Source organism: Ornithodoros turicata, chromosome 1, assembly GCF_037126465.1.
Source record: "Ornithodoros turicata isolate Travis chromosome 1, ASM3712646v1, whole genome shotgun sequence".
Classification (NCBI taxonomy): Eukaryota; Metazoa; Arthropoda; class Arachnida; order Ixodida; family Argasidae; genus Ornithodoros; species Ornithodoros turicata.
In genome coordinates this window covers 77,511,132-77,525,002 of record NC_088201.1, presented here as the reverse complement: position 1 = coordinate 77,525,002, position 13,871 = coordinate 77,511,132, and positions in this window count along the sequence as shown.

Sequence of the window (13,871 nt, the reverse complement as noted above, 5' to 3'; positions counted from 1 at the left end):
TTATAAAAGCCTCAGTGAGTGATTCCACGTGTGATACACTTAGAATTTAGCGCTCAAAACCCTGCAGTCAAGCAGCAGTTACGAATGATACCCCTCAGGTTTTAAGCTCCGATCAAGTTGCAACAACCGAACGACGTGTTCCTGTTCGCGTGCAGCTTTCGATAGCTTATAAAAGCCTCAGTGAGTGATTTAACGTGTGATATACTTAGAATTTAGCGCTCAAAACCCTGCAGTCAAGCAGCAGTTACGAATGATACCCCTCAGGTTTTAAGCTCCGATCAAGTTGCAACAACCGAACGACGTTTTCCTGTTCTCGTGCAGCTTTCGATAGCTTATAAAAGCCTCAGTGAGTGATTCCACGTGTGATACACTTAGAATTTAGCGCTCAAAACCCTGCAGTCAAGCAGCAGTTACGAATGATACCCCTCAGGTTTTAAGCTCCGATCAAGTTGCAACAACCGAACGACGTGTTCCTGTTCGCGTGCATCTTTCGATAGCTTATAAAAGCCTCAGTGAGTGATTTAACGTGTGATATACTTAGAATTTAGCGCTCAAAACCCTGCAGTCAAGCAGCAGTTACGAATGATACCCCTCAGATTTTAAGCTCCGATCAAGTTGCAACAACCGAACGACGTTTTCCTGTTCTCGTGCAGCTTTCGATAGCTTATAAAAGCCTCAGTGAGTGATTCCACGTGTGATACACTTAGAATTTAGCGCTCAAAACCCTGCAGTCAAGCAGCAGTTACGAATGATACCCCTCAGGTTTTAAGCTCCGATCAAGTTGCAACAACCGAACGACGTTTTCCTGTTCGCGTGCAGCTTTCGATAGCTTATAAAAGCCTCAGTGAGTGATTTAACGTGTGATATACTTAGAATTTAGCGCTCAAACCCCTGCAGTCAAGCAGCAGTTACGAATGATACCCCTCAGGTTTTAAGCTCCCATCAAGTTGCAACAACCGAACGACGTTTTCTTGTTCTCGTGCAGCTTTCGATAGCTTATACAAGCCTCGGTGAATGATTCAGTGTGTGATACACTTAGAATTTTGGGGCTTGATACCCTGCGGTGAAGCAGCAGTTACGAATGATACCCCTCAGGTTTTAAGCTCTGATACAGTATCAACAACAGAACACAGCTTTCCTGTCCTCATATAGCCTTCGATAGCTTATAAAAGCCACAGTGAGTGATTAAACATGTGATACAGTCAGAATTTAAGGCTCAGAAATCCGCAATCAAGCAGCGGTGTCGAGTGATACCGCTCAGGTTTTAAGCTCTGACCCGATTTAAACAACCAAACAACGTTTTCCTGTCCTCATATGGCCTTTGATAGCTTAGAAATGCCACAGTGAGTGATCAGATGGTTTCAAAAGTTGTAGAGGATTTTATAAATGACACTGCCAAAATTTAAGGCTTGCAAATGATGATTACGGAGAGTGAAATGCTATCCAGCATGTTAAAAGCTGCAAACTTGAAGCTTTTTGTTGCCTAAATACATTTCACCCTGTTGTTTCCAGGTGGAACCCCTGTAGCTGACCAGAAAGGCCAGGACTGTCAGATGCCATACATGAATTGGGTATGGGATAGAGAGAGAAGTATTGGGATTCTATTGGAGAATTTGCATATCCCTGCTTATGCTAGTCCTCACTAGGCCAACCAAAGCAGGCACACAATTGTTCTCGTTCTGAGCTGACAGACTGACACTGTTTACTTATAATTCTCAGTAATTTCACACTACTCACAATTATGTTTTACTTTCAGTTCAAGTTCTTCAAACAGAGCTGACCCAGCAGAAGGCCTCTGGTGGCATACTGCAATCAAGTGCGCCACTCCCACAGGATTATTGCATTGGCCTTTTGCATTCATGCCTGAATGCTGTCCAGGGCATTCCACGGGCACCAGCTGCGTGACGATGCCCCACCCCACGGATTGTCTTATGCCAACAGCGTGCTCCCGTAGGGAACTATGGACACTACAAGATGGACTGTGGACACGCTAAGGGATTCTTCAGTAGGTTCATGGTGCACTGGAGAAGAAACAGCAGACCTGGACGAAGTACACAAACGGCCCTTGTCAGGGCCACCATATGGCTGCCACAATGGCTAGCGTTCTGCTGATAGAACAAACCCTGATGGTGATAGAAGATCACTGAAGTAACCATAACTCAAGCACGATGGCTACAACAGTGCTGATAGAAAGCAATCATTGCAGTTGCAAATGCCATACATTTTGTTAAGCACTATATTTTTGATGACAGTAATATTTAGAGTTGAAGGAGTCATGTTCTGCCACTTTTTAGATGGTCAAAGTATACATCACAGAACATATTGCTAAGGTGAACATTATGTGGAACCGACTATAACTCCTGTTATTCATTCGCACAGAAAATATGAAGCAGAAAATGTCGAGCTTGTTGCGAGAGGCCTGTACTATGTCTGTTCTATGTCTTTTGCAAAAGCTATTACTGTTTCTCGGCAAAAGCGACGTGGAGAATGTACTGGGTGCCTCCATTTTTCCCCTTTCTCTCCGTTCTTTCTGTGTAGTCCAATAATATGAGAATTTGAAAAAAGGTCTTTGGGTGTACTTGACATAATTGTATGCCAGTCTATATCATTGAACCCCCGTGGTACTGAGGACAAAACTTTACGAGACACTATATTTGGGTCCGAAGAACGCCATTGGAGCCACAGGGCACATTGACTTTAGACCACATCATGGAGGGCCACAAGGAAAAGAAACGACTGTAGTTACCATAAAACTTTGGTATATCATACATAACATTGTACACAAAAACAGGACCGACATAGTTATTGTGGAGTCGGATAGTGGATAACACAAAAAATTAATGGGCTTACTAGGCTAACGCCAATAAATGGGCGGCCTTTCAAATAAGGTGCTGAAAGTATGAAAAACTATTCGACCTTCACAAAGGTTTAGGAGAATGTTCAGGAGCACTCAAAATTATCTATTTACTTACTGTATTGCTGCCTTAGCTCACAGTTGGAAAAATAAGTATGGAAAATCAAAGAGAAAGAGCTAGCTGGCATATTCACGGTGGGTTATGGCTTCGGGTTTGCTATGTTGTGTTTAATGAGAAGTGCAGAAATTTGGGCCAGTTGGTACATAACTGCAAAAGGGAATAAGAGCATACAGACGGGACAATGGAGAGACAGAGCTGCTTACAACTAAACTATAATGATAGGAAACCCGACGCAGTCATGTGCGCAGGTGCATTGGTATCCCACCATGTCAAAACAACGAGTACAGTGCTAGACAAATGTTAGAGAGCACGTTCCGGCGCATTCCTTCCTTAGAGTGACAGTGAATGGGACCATACAGACTTAGACATGTGCGTATAGGTAGCCCAGTCACCTGTATGCAAGTCCGTACAATACCCTTCGCTGCCAGCTTGTCACTCGGAGGGAGGAGTGCGCCAGAGTATGTTCCATAAGCTTTTGTCCAGCACTTTACAAGTATAAAACTGATTAACAATGTAGAGTGGGCTGGTTGGTATGACATCTTAGACTATGGAGCTACGGCAGGCAAGGACAACGCACCACTCCACAATCAACTGGTTTATTTCTGGAAAAACAGAAAAGGAAGGTTGAACGTTGGGATTGGGGGTTTTGAGACGACCTGATTAAAAAGGATCTTTACACCTAGTAGTGATCTTTTCCTGCTGTCCTTGTCTGCCATAGCTCCGTAGTGAAGAAGTCTGTACAAGTATGTCAGACAAGACCCTCAAAATGACATTTCTAGGCATGTGCTAACAAAACCACCGTAGTGATAAGGGGTGACACAAGTGAAAAAAATTCCTATGATTTGAATAAAAATTCAAGTTCCTTATCCATCAGAAAAATAGAATCTTCTGTAGTACAACTGGAAGAACCACTTATTTAAGCCACTTCGACTACCTCTCTTTCGAACTGACAGTTTGCTTTTAGTTTTGGCTGAGTTCTTTCAAAAGCCGGCTTTTAATGTCACTATTTGATTTAGTATAAGAATTAGGATGGACAGCAGATCGACTCAATCCTCGCATTAGCTACGGTGTGCTAGTGTACCATACCGCACGCGAATACCAGGTTGCCGTCTCCGTAATTTTGTGAGGTTCGAGAGCATGCTCGAACTGCTCGAGAACTGCTCGCATGCAGTGTATTCTACCTAACATGGACAGCGCAGCAGCAGTACGGCGGGCCAGGCTGAAAACAATGCCTGAAAATCTGTTCTCCTAATTCGTCTTTAAATTTTTCGAGAGGGTAGCTTCGTTCTCTTTGGCGGCCAAGAGGCCGCGTGTTTGAGATCCCTGTAGATAGGGCAGCCGCTTTCGAAACTAAACAACAAGGATCAGAAACGTAACGCTGTCCTATATCTGCGCAGAAGCACCATAGCTCATGTACAAAGCAGGTTGGTTGGTTGGTGGTTGGTAAAACAACAAGAGGAGATTGAATTCGCGCAAGCAAAGTCTGCTATCCCCCCCAAAAAGGTCTTCCAAAGGCATGAACGGGTTTTTCCGAGGAACCACTACCGTGGGAAAACAGACACAAGTGCAAGTGGTAGATGTGAATCATGTGTCGCCCCCAAGATTTTTCTAGAATTTATTTGAGAGATGTTCAAAATTTAGTTTGCAGTTTATTGAGTTTATATACGTATATCCAGCACCGCGGGTCCCGTGATTTCTGTCCTTTCTCTTTTTTTTTTATGATTCATTTGCTACAGAAATTCCCATGTAACACCGACTTAGTGAAAGTATACTTTATGTAGTAATTGTAATTTTAATGCTTTTCATATCTTAGGGCTCCTATTTGTTCGGTTTTTCGATAGTTCTGTCTTCCGACTTTCCAGTTTTCTGATAGTTCGGTCTCACGATTATCGGCCTTATATGATTGCCACTGCTCTTGAGCCCCGGATCCCGACAGCCTCGAAATACCCTTATCTCGTGACCACTTCTCCTTCCAACTGGTTACAAAAAGTGAAGTGTTCATAACCAAAGTATGTTGATATGCAGATTAAGTAGAAAGGAAGAGAGGCAGATAAAAATGACAAAAACATAAGAGAAGGCGACAAATTGTCTTCGATCAAGAATACTTCTTTATTGATACTAAGGTCACAAAATGATCACGATGATCGGGTATGTTTAGGGCAAATCGTGCAACACAGTCCTCACAGAAAATGACAAAAATATATACACAGTACCGAGAGGATAGAGGTAGCAAGCAAGCTGGTGGTGTAGATCCATAACACAGACAAGCTTTCTGTGTTTGTCGTTTTTTGTCCCCCAGTCTCCGGTTTTTAATTTAGAGATAACCATATATAAAGTAATTGAACCTCTGTATGCAGTAAGCAATCCATGCATGTAATGCAATCCCCTTTCGTGTATTTTTGCTGCAATGACATCCACATACCAGCATGTACCTGCCATAGAAAATTTAGGACCGTATTGCAATTTATTGACCTGTTACAGGAGGGTAAGAAACGAGAAATGTATGTGTGTCAATGGGATGGGCAGTCAGATCTTGCCCCTTTTCTACACACGCATACAAATGATAGCTTAAATTGAACTGCGGCTTCCACTCGAAAAACACGTTCTTCCTAACTAACACGACTGTGTCGGCAGTGATACTGAGCGTTGTAATCGAAAAAAAAGAAAGAAAAAAAAAACGTGAGCACTAAGCTAATAAGTCATATTATGCTGGTCACCTACGATATTATTTTCAAGATTGTGCTCGTTTAGCAGCGCGATACGCTCGACCCATGCTGCTCTGCAACGCACAGGTGACTTCACCCCAAGGGCGGATCAAGAATTTTCCCGGGGGTTGGGGGGTCCGCTATGGACAAGTGCCAGGTGCATGCTGGGATTTGTCCATTGAACCCTATGTTCAAGTCTGGAATTGAGGGGGGGGGGGGGTCAGGACATCCGGACCCCCCCTAAATCCGCCCCTGCTTCACCCTACCTAGTTCTTCAGCAATCCAAGTACGACTTGTGAAAGCTGCTTGTATTTGCGCGATAACTCTGTGTGCATGCGGTGTTACATTGAAAAATGATATATCATGCTCACGGACAATTTCTGCTAAGTCACAGACCCAAAAAACACAAACATATACGTTACACATTTTCCATTGCATTTGTCGAGGTAACCCGGATTTTTCGACTTATCCCCTCCTTCCTGCATACAGGGGTTCAATTGTCAACTGAAGGGAAACTATATACATGCCATCAGCACAAAGCCTGCCTGTCTGTATTTAAAAGAAAACAAAAATGAAAGGAAAGAAACACACAGGGCACCAAATTTATGAACCAGAGCGGGACGAAGAATCTGCTTGCAATGTGCAGAGCAATGTGCTTCCCATGGAGAAAAACGACATTCCTATACCTAAACGTTGTTCGGCCTAGTTGGGCCGAGCTTGCGAAGAAGAGGGTTCGGCCAAGCTTTCATTGACATCGGCCTTACTCGGGCCAACTGAATACCGCCAACTTTGGGCCAGTACGTGACAGACCGTCCTAACAAACACGGGGACCAACATGCATTGCCGTTGGGGCCATTGTAGAACCAAGCTTAGTTTCTAGTCGGGCATTAGTTGGCTAGATAGCGTCCCATGAGGCACCAGCAATGATGGGCCAAGTATGGTCCAAATATAATGAGATTATCAACCAACCATGGTTATGAGGTACCCCATGCATCTTCTGCACCCCTCTACGCGATATTCTATTCTATAACACCAGTGTGCCTTACAACTGTATCTGGCAGGTGTGTATATTGCAAAAATAAAATCCAAAGGTTGAAAGTGCTGCTGCTGGTCGTGTGTGGCCTGTCTTACCATCGTTTTGCCGCTATTGGAATAGATATGTATACGTACCAACCTGCTCGACAGCTGTTATTGTCAAAGGTTATACACATTACAAACGAGTAGGAAATGGAAATTCCTACTCGTTTAAGTAATGCTGTCCGTGTCACTATGGCTCAATGTATGAAGCTGGTTTTCACCTTGTCTGAAAATAATTTTGCAAGCTGAAGAAAAAATGTAGAAATGGACTTGTATACATCGAATTGAACTACATAGACTATATCGTTGGTTTGTTGTTTCGAGCAGCAGCTGCTGTTTTGGAGTTTCCTCTCAACGCTGGGCCAATATTGGCCCGCATTTATATGCCGGGGTTTGGGGGTTTAACCCCCCCCCCCCAAAAAAAAATTGTAAGTTTGGTTAGTGCATTTGGAAGAGGGAGATCATAATGAAATCCTCCTCACCCATGTAAAGTCCCCATAGAACTCCTCCATAAATATTTTTGGGCTAGGCCACTGCTTTGAGCCCAACGCAGTTTACTGCCTTCGCAGGTGACGACGTCAGCCCAAGTTGCAGCGACTTGTGCCAATCAAATACTGATCTCCGGCAGATTTTAGGCAATTTTCACTTGGACTTTTTGTCTACTGGAGACAAGGCTATTGAAAGATGTAACATTTCCTTGAGTTTGAAGAACACAGAAGACGACGAGGACGATACAAGACTCAATAACTCAAATACGAACTGAAAAAAAAAAAATGTTATAGAGTACATCAGTTCTCTTGCACTATATTAATTTGTTCATACATGATCATTATTTTCAATATAGTAGTGTGGTATTGCAGCGAAATTGTAAAAGCTCCTCGTGACATATCGCACCCGGACTGTTTCCACACGCGTGTCACCTCGTATTCTTCGAAATCTGAAGTATTCCTCATATATATTCTTGATACCTTTAACTTTTTACTGCAGAACCGTTTCCGAAGCGTTGCGTGCCTGTACATTAGAAGAAAAAAAAAAAAAGAAAAAGCGAAAAACAAAAAAGAGCTATTAAAGTGTACAGTTTGGTGGAAGATGCCAGAAAACTGTAATTGCGGGAAGACATTACATAAGAAATAATTGTTGTACATGTATATTTTTCCTTTTATTAAATCGGTTGGACGTTCGGCGTCGTGGTGTATATCTCTCTCTTTCTTTGTGCTGTTTTTACACCGTACCACCTACCCCAAGTGTCTGCCTTACTTTGGATGCATTTGTAAATTTGAAACTTCGTGTGTTTTATTATTCGTCTCCGGCTAACCTGACACGATATACTTTCAGTGAATAGCAGCACGACGCTCTTAAGTTGACCACCTGGCCATGTTTTCTACCAAATTCTCCAAATTTCTGGATTCTGCGGAGGATTTGACAAACCCGGATTTGAATATACAGTATGGGATCCGCACGAAATGTTTTTAATTCAGGAGAGGGTTCAGAATATTGCGGCCAGATGAGTTGCATGGATGTTAGTATAAGCGAGATAAAGTCAAGATTAGGTTGGGATAGTTTGTCGACAAGGAGACGACAGTTACGTTTGCAATTTTCAGATAATATTATTCATGATAAAATTAGTATATGACAATGGAACCTCCATCGTACATATCGAGATTGATCATTGCAGGAAAATTCAGCCCAACGGATGTATAGAGCTTATTTTTTCGAGATCTGAGTACCTGTTGTCTAAGAAATGTGTGCTTTTTAATTTTTTTTTCTTTTTGTATGCTGTACTTATTGCTTACTTTTATTTGTATGTATCCCCGCTATAGTAATGTCGTAAGGCGTTGTTGCGTAAGGGCAGAAATAAATAAATACAGAAAAAAAAACTATAATTCTGGATACATAATGACTTCATTTGCTTCTCGAAAATAAAGACTTGACTTGAATCCGATTTGTTCCATCAAATCCATATCACTGGCGTGAGGTGCCTCATGATGACCCATGACAAACATAGCGGTGATACATATGCTGACAAATTACAAAGTGCTTCGCATGCTTCAGATACACTTTCAACGTTTCGAATATGAGCGGGCTTCTATAGCCATGACGACTTCAACCTTCCACACACAAACCCAACACAACAAAGCAGGCAAAAAGTTCCCAGTATTTCAACAACGCGAAAAAGATCGTCCGTGCAACATTCGTTTGAAAGAACAGGCCTTTTAATAAACAGTACAACAAAAATAGATGAAATTGAAATAATGGCTTCATTTTTCCCGCGGAGGCAACTAGAATGCAAGGCGTCCCACGCAGCAGCCAATGAGAAGTAGGAGCTACATTTTTGCGCGGAAGCACCTGGAAGAGTGAGTGACGCGGCAATGATACCCCTCAGGATCTAGCGTCTTGTGTACCTCTCCCATCGTTAGCAAGCGCTGTATCCCCCGAGCCAGGCTACAACCATCATCCAGTCTCTAGAGAAAACATGTGTACTGTCTCTTTGTTCATTAGAGGGGAAAGGAACACTTTGAATGTAGGAGAGAACGATCCCCGTACCTCTCGCATGCTAAGCGAGCGCTGTATCGTCAGAGCCAGACTGCCACCTTCCTCCAGTCTTTAGAAAAAAACATGTGTAAAGTCATAATGTCTCCATGCGCATTAAAGCAAAAAAAAAATTGATGAACGTAGGAGGGATTCATCCCCGTACCTCTTGCTTGCTGAGCGAGCACTCTACCGTCAGGGCCAGGCTGCAACCTTCCTCCTGTATCTAGAGAAAACATGTGTACTGTCTCTTTGCGTATAAGAGGGGAAAAACTTTCAGTGTAGGAGGATTGATACCCGTACCTCTCGCATGCTAAGCGAGCGCTGTATCCTCTGAGCAAGGCTGCCACCTTCCTCAAGTCTCTACAGAAAGCATGTGTACTGTCTCTTTGAGCGTGAGACGAAAAAAAAAAAAACTTGAACGTTCAAGGTTTTTTTTTCTCTCTGCGAGAACAATACAAGTCTCTCAATACAGTTCACTCTCTGGGAGTACAGTACCCGTACCTCTTGCGTGCTCAGCGAGTGCAGTATACTCAGAGCCAGGCTGCCGCCTCCGTCCAGTGTCACTTTGCGTATAACTAAAAAAAAAAAAAAAAAGAAAAACATTGAACGTAGGAGGGATCAGTCCCCGTACGTCTTGCACGATAAACGAGCCCTGTATCATCAGAGCCAGGCTGCCAGCTACCTCCAGTTTTTAAAGAAAACATGTGTACTGTCTCTTTGCGTATAAGAGGGGAAAAAACCTTAAGGGGGTGCAACACCCTCCTGGCCCAATGGCACTCCTCATGCATTTTTCAAACCGCATAACTCCGCAATGAATTGCTGAATTTGCATAAAATAGGTCTTGAATTGAAGATCTCAATGGGTTCTAGTACTTTGCCAGAAATTCATCTTTTATGTTGGAATTTTTTTCTCCGACGTCAGAAATTGCGTTTCGCGCTTCCTTCAAATTTGTTGGCTGGTCACAAAATAAATAGACCTAAGGTGAGAATTTTAATTCCATTAAGTACTAGAAAATATATGTAAAATCAATATGTCCCGAAATAATTTGTTTATGTCAAAGCATAGAGTTGCTACACGGATTCTTGTGAGCAGTGGTTAGCGCATGCTGACTCGCTGGAATTTTGGCTGTGCGCGGTGGTGCCATCTATCTGCATGCCACAGAAATCTGCACAAGTGGGAAAAACCGGATGAATTGTCACAATCTGTCTTTTCGCATGTGATAATAAATGGAGTGTGGACGCGCAGCTGTCGCTCGTTATCTTGGAACCCTTCGTTCCGTGGTTGTGCTGTGCCTGCCAGTCACGGTTTTTCGCATAGCAGGAAACCTGTCTGCGGAAAATGGAAGAAACGCAAAGAACAGGCCCTGAAATTCTACAAGAGAAAGGCATCTGGATAATCTTTAAGTAGTACCAGACTCTCACGAATCAAGCAATCTTTCATCGAGAGCTAGCAGAAGCGACGTGTACGCAAGACGTGTCTGCAGGAACGTCCGGAAACGGACCCTGTGTTGTTGAAGGGCGAAGCATTGTGGACAATATGCACTTGTTCAACTAATTTCAAGCTCTGAGAATCCACAGCCCATTCAACTGCACACTTGCTGTCATGAAGATAACGCCAGAGAGCAGAAATGGGGAGCAAAATTACGCTGCATTGCAAAATGTGCTTGCTGAAGGCCGTTACAGTTACTGAGGGCCAACCAGATAGCATGCCAGATCGTATGGACGTGAACAGAGTAGCTGTATCCAATGTGTTATCCACTGAGGCTGGGTATACTTTGAGCGGTTCTATAATGCTTAGCTCCATCCAGAGCTTGTTGACCCACGCATACCACGCAGTATGCCGATCAGGGACCCTGATTACAAGAAGAAATACAACACGCAGGAGAGGTCTTCGTAGTGCAACCATGTCGTCAGACTGTATATTCATACTGTTGTGCATGGCATAGGCGCCGACTGCGGGGGGGGGGGGGGGGGCTAGCCCCCTCGGAACATGAACTAGGGGGGGCGCCGCCTCCCCAGGGAAGTCCCGCTAAGAGACTGACAGAAACCTTTGGGGCTCGGCGCGCCCGGGTCAAAAGAGCCAAGAGGTACCAACCCTAAAAATACATCTTGCAATTTGTAAAATATGTATCCGCCCACCATACTCATTATCACAGTAGAAGGTGAGGCGAAGAAACACAGAGGATGACACAACACATAGCCTGAATTTCGCACAAAGCAATCAGATCAATGAAACGAAGCAGTCGAAAAGGTACCAGCAGCTGCCAGTGAGGTGTAACGGTAGGATCTTCGGGACGCATATCCGTTGGGAGCGAGTTCAACTCCCGCTGCTCCATTTCATTGACCATATTCATTATATTGCGCGCATTTCGGGTCAAACACCGAGGATTCAATACATTTTGTTCTTTTTGCACCCAGTTTTCAAAGGCGTAATGCCTTCAGTTGTGCACATGTTCACTGTTTACGTTCTCTCTGTTTTTTTCTTTTCTGTTTTGTTTTTTCTGTTCTTTCTTCCTCTTATTTCTATACCAGTTCTGCATACATCATAGGATCCCGCCAGAGTGTGTGATTCTTCAGCTTTAGTTTTGTGTTCTTCATTTTCCTTTTCTTTCCTTCTTTTTGTTTTCTTTTGCTTTCTTCTCTTCTTTGCCTTTTTTGTCTTCCCCCTTTCACTTTTGTTCTGGAATAACAAGCCGACATCCATCTGGCTTACCTTTGCTTTCTTTTTCGCAGTAGAATAATTGGGGGTTTACTTCGCGAGACAACTGGATGTGGAGTACACAGCACAGTGTAATGTTCCTTATTCTGCAATGTTAGCATGCTTCAAGAAGTGCGAAATGTGGCAGTACCCTTCGTAACATCTGTTGGGCAGAGCAACCGATATGCATATACCCTGAATTGAGGATACTATGGCTAACTCCAAAGCATTATGAGATGGAACATTACGTGTTTATTTGCGAAACTATTGTGAATGGAATATGGCTTGTATGTATAGTGCAACGCGTACACTCAAGTCAACATGCGAAAATACGATAAATAAAGATAAACTACACTACTACAAAACTGCATGCAACACTTTTTGTGCTGGGCAACTCTAACGAACACTTTCATATAACTGACGAATGGTTCAACGAATGCAGTTCCGATGGTCATGATACATTCCTACGTCGTTCATTGCGGTCGCGCTATGATTCAGCAGATATTGCCACGAATCATCATCGCGAAACTTTGTGATGGCCCATATGAGTGCAAGGTACTCTTTTTCGGTCGTCGAATAGTTCTTCTCTGCCTTGGTTGGCGTTCTGCTTGCGTAACACGTGCGATGACACGTTCGACGCCGTCGTGAAGTTGAACGAGCACGGCTCCTAGACCTTCGTTGCTTGCGTCGGTGTGTATTTCTGTTTCGGCGTTTGGACCGAAGTGGGCAAGCACGGGTGCGGTCTGTAGACGCGTCTTCAATTCATCAAACGCCTGTTGCTGGGCTTCACTCCAGATCAACGTGGATCCGTCCTTCGTGAGGGCATTCAGGGGTGACGCAATTCTTGAAAAGTTCGGAATGAACCGTCGGTAGTAGGCGCAAAGGCCAAGAAAGCTTCGAACGTCTTTCACGATAGAAGGAACACGGTAATTTGCGATGGCCGCCGTCTTCTCGGGGTCAGGGCGTACGCCGTCGCTGCTCACGAGATGGCCGAGAAATCTGAGTTCCTCGTAGCCGAATCGACACTTCTGAGGCTTCAACGTCAGCCCTGCAGTTCTGATAGCCTCGAGGACTTGCTTTAGCCGTTTAACATGTTCTTCGAATGTTCTTGCGAAGACGAGAACATCGTCGAGATACACCAGGCAGGTTTGCCACTTCAACCCGGCGAGAACTGTATCCATAACACACTGGAACGTCGCTGGTGCTGTGCAAAGGCCGAAAGGCATAACCTTGAATTCGTAAAGTCCATCCGGAGTGACGAAGGCAGTCTTCTCACGGTCCCGTTCGTCGACTTCAATTTGCCAGTACCCCGTCTTGAGGTCCATGCAGACTTGTACGTAACGGGTAACGGGTAATTGCGTTACTAGTAATCAATTACTTTTTTGAGTAATTTGTAACGTAATCGATTACTTTTGGGGTCCAGTAATTTTTTGAGTAATTCAATTACAATTTTCAGTAATCAATTACCAAGTAATCGATTACTTGGAAACTAAAGAATCCACATTGTTCGGGACGACGCACACACACATATATGGGATGATTCACCGCCGCGAGAAGACAAAACCTTCTGCCCTCTGCAAGTTCGGTGGAAGGCAGCTGTCTTATCTCTAGGACTTTTCCCGCAACAATTACTTACCCGAGGACCCCGAGGTCAATTGCCACAGTGTTCCGCACGTGTAGTGTATTTTTAAGTCCACTGTCCTCTCCTCATTCATGTGTACTATCTATCCGTAACCCGGCCTGTATAGGCCCCGTGCGGAGCTAACTCTCGTAGGCACCAGCGCCGCCCTGTCGGCGGTGACGTCGTCCCTTGTGTGGCCACGCGCAGCAGTGTTCCGCGTTCACATGGATATAATTCGCTCGGCATGCGGGACGACGTCCGTTA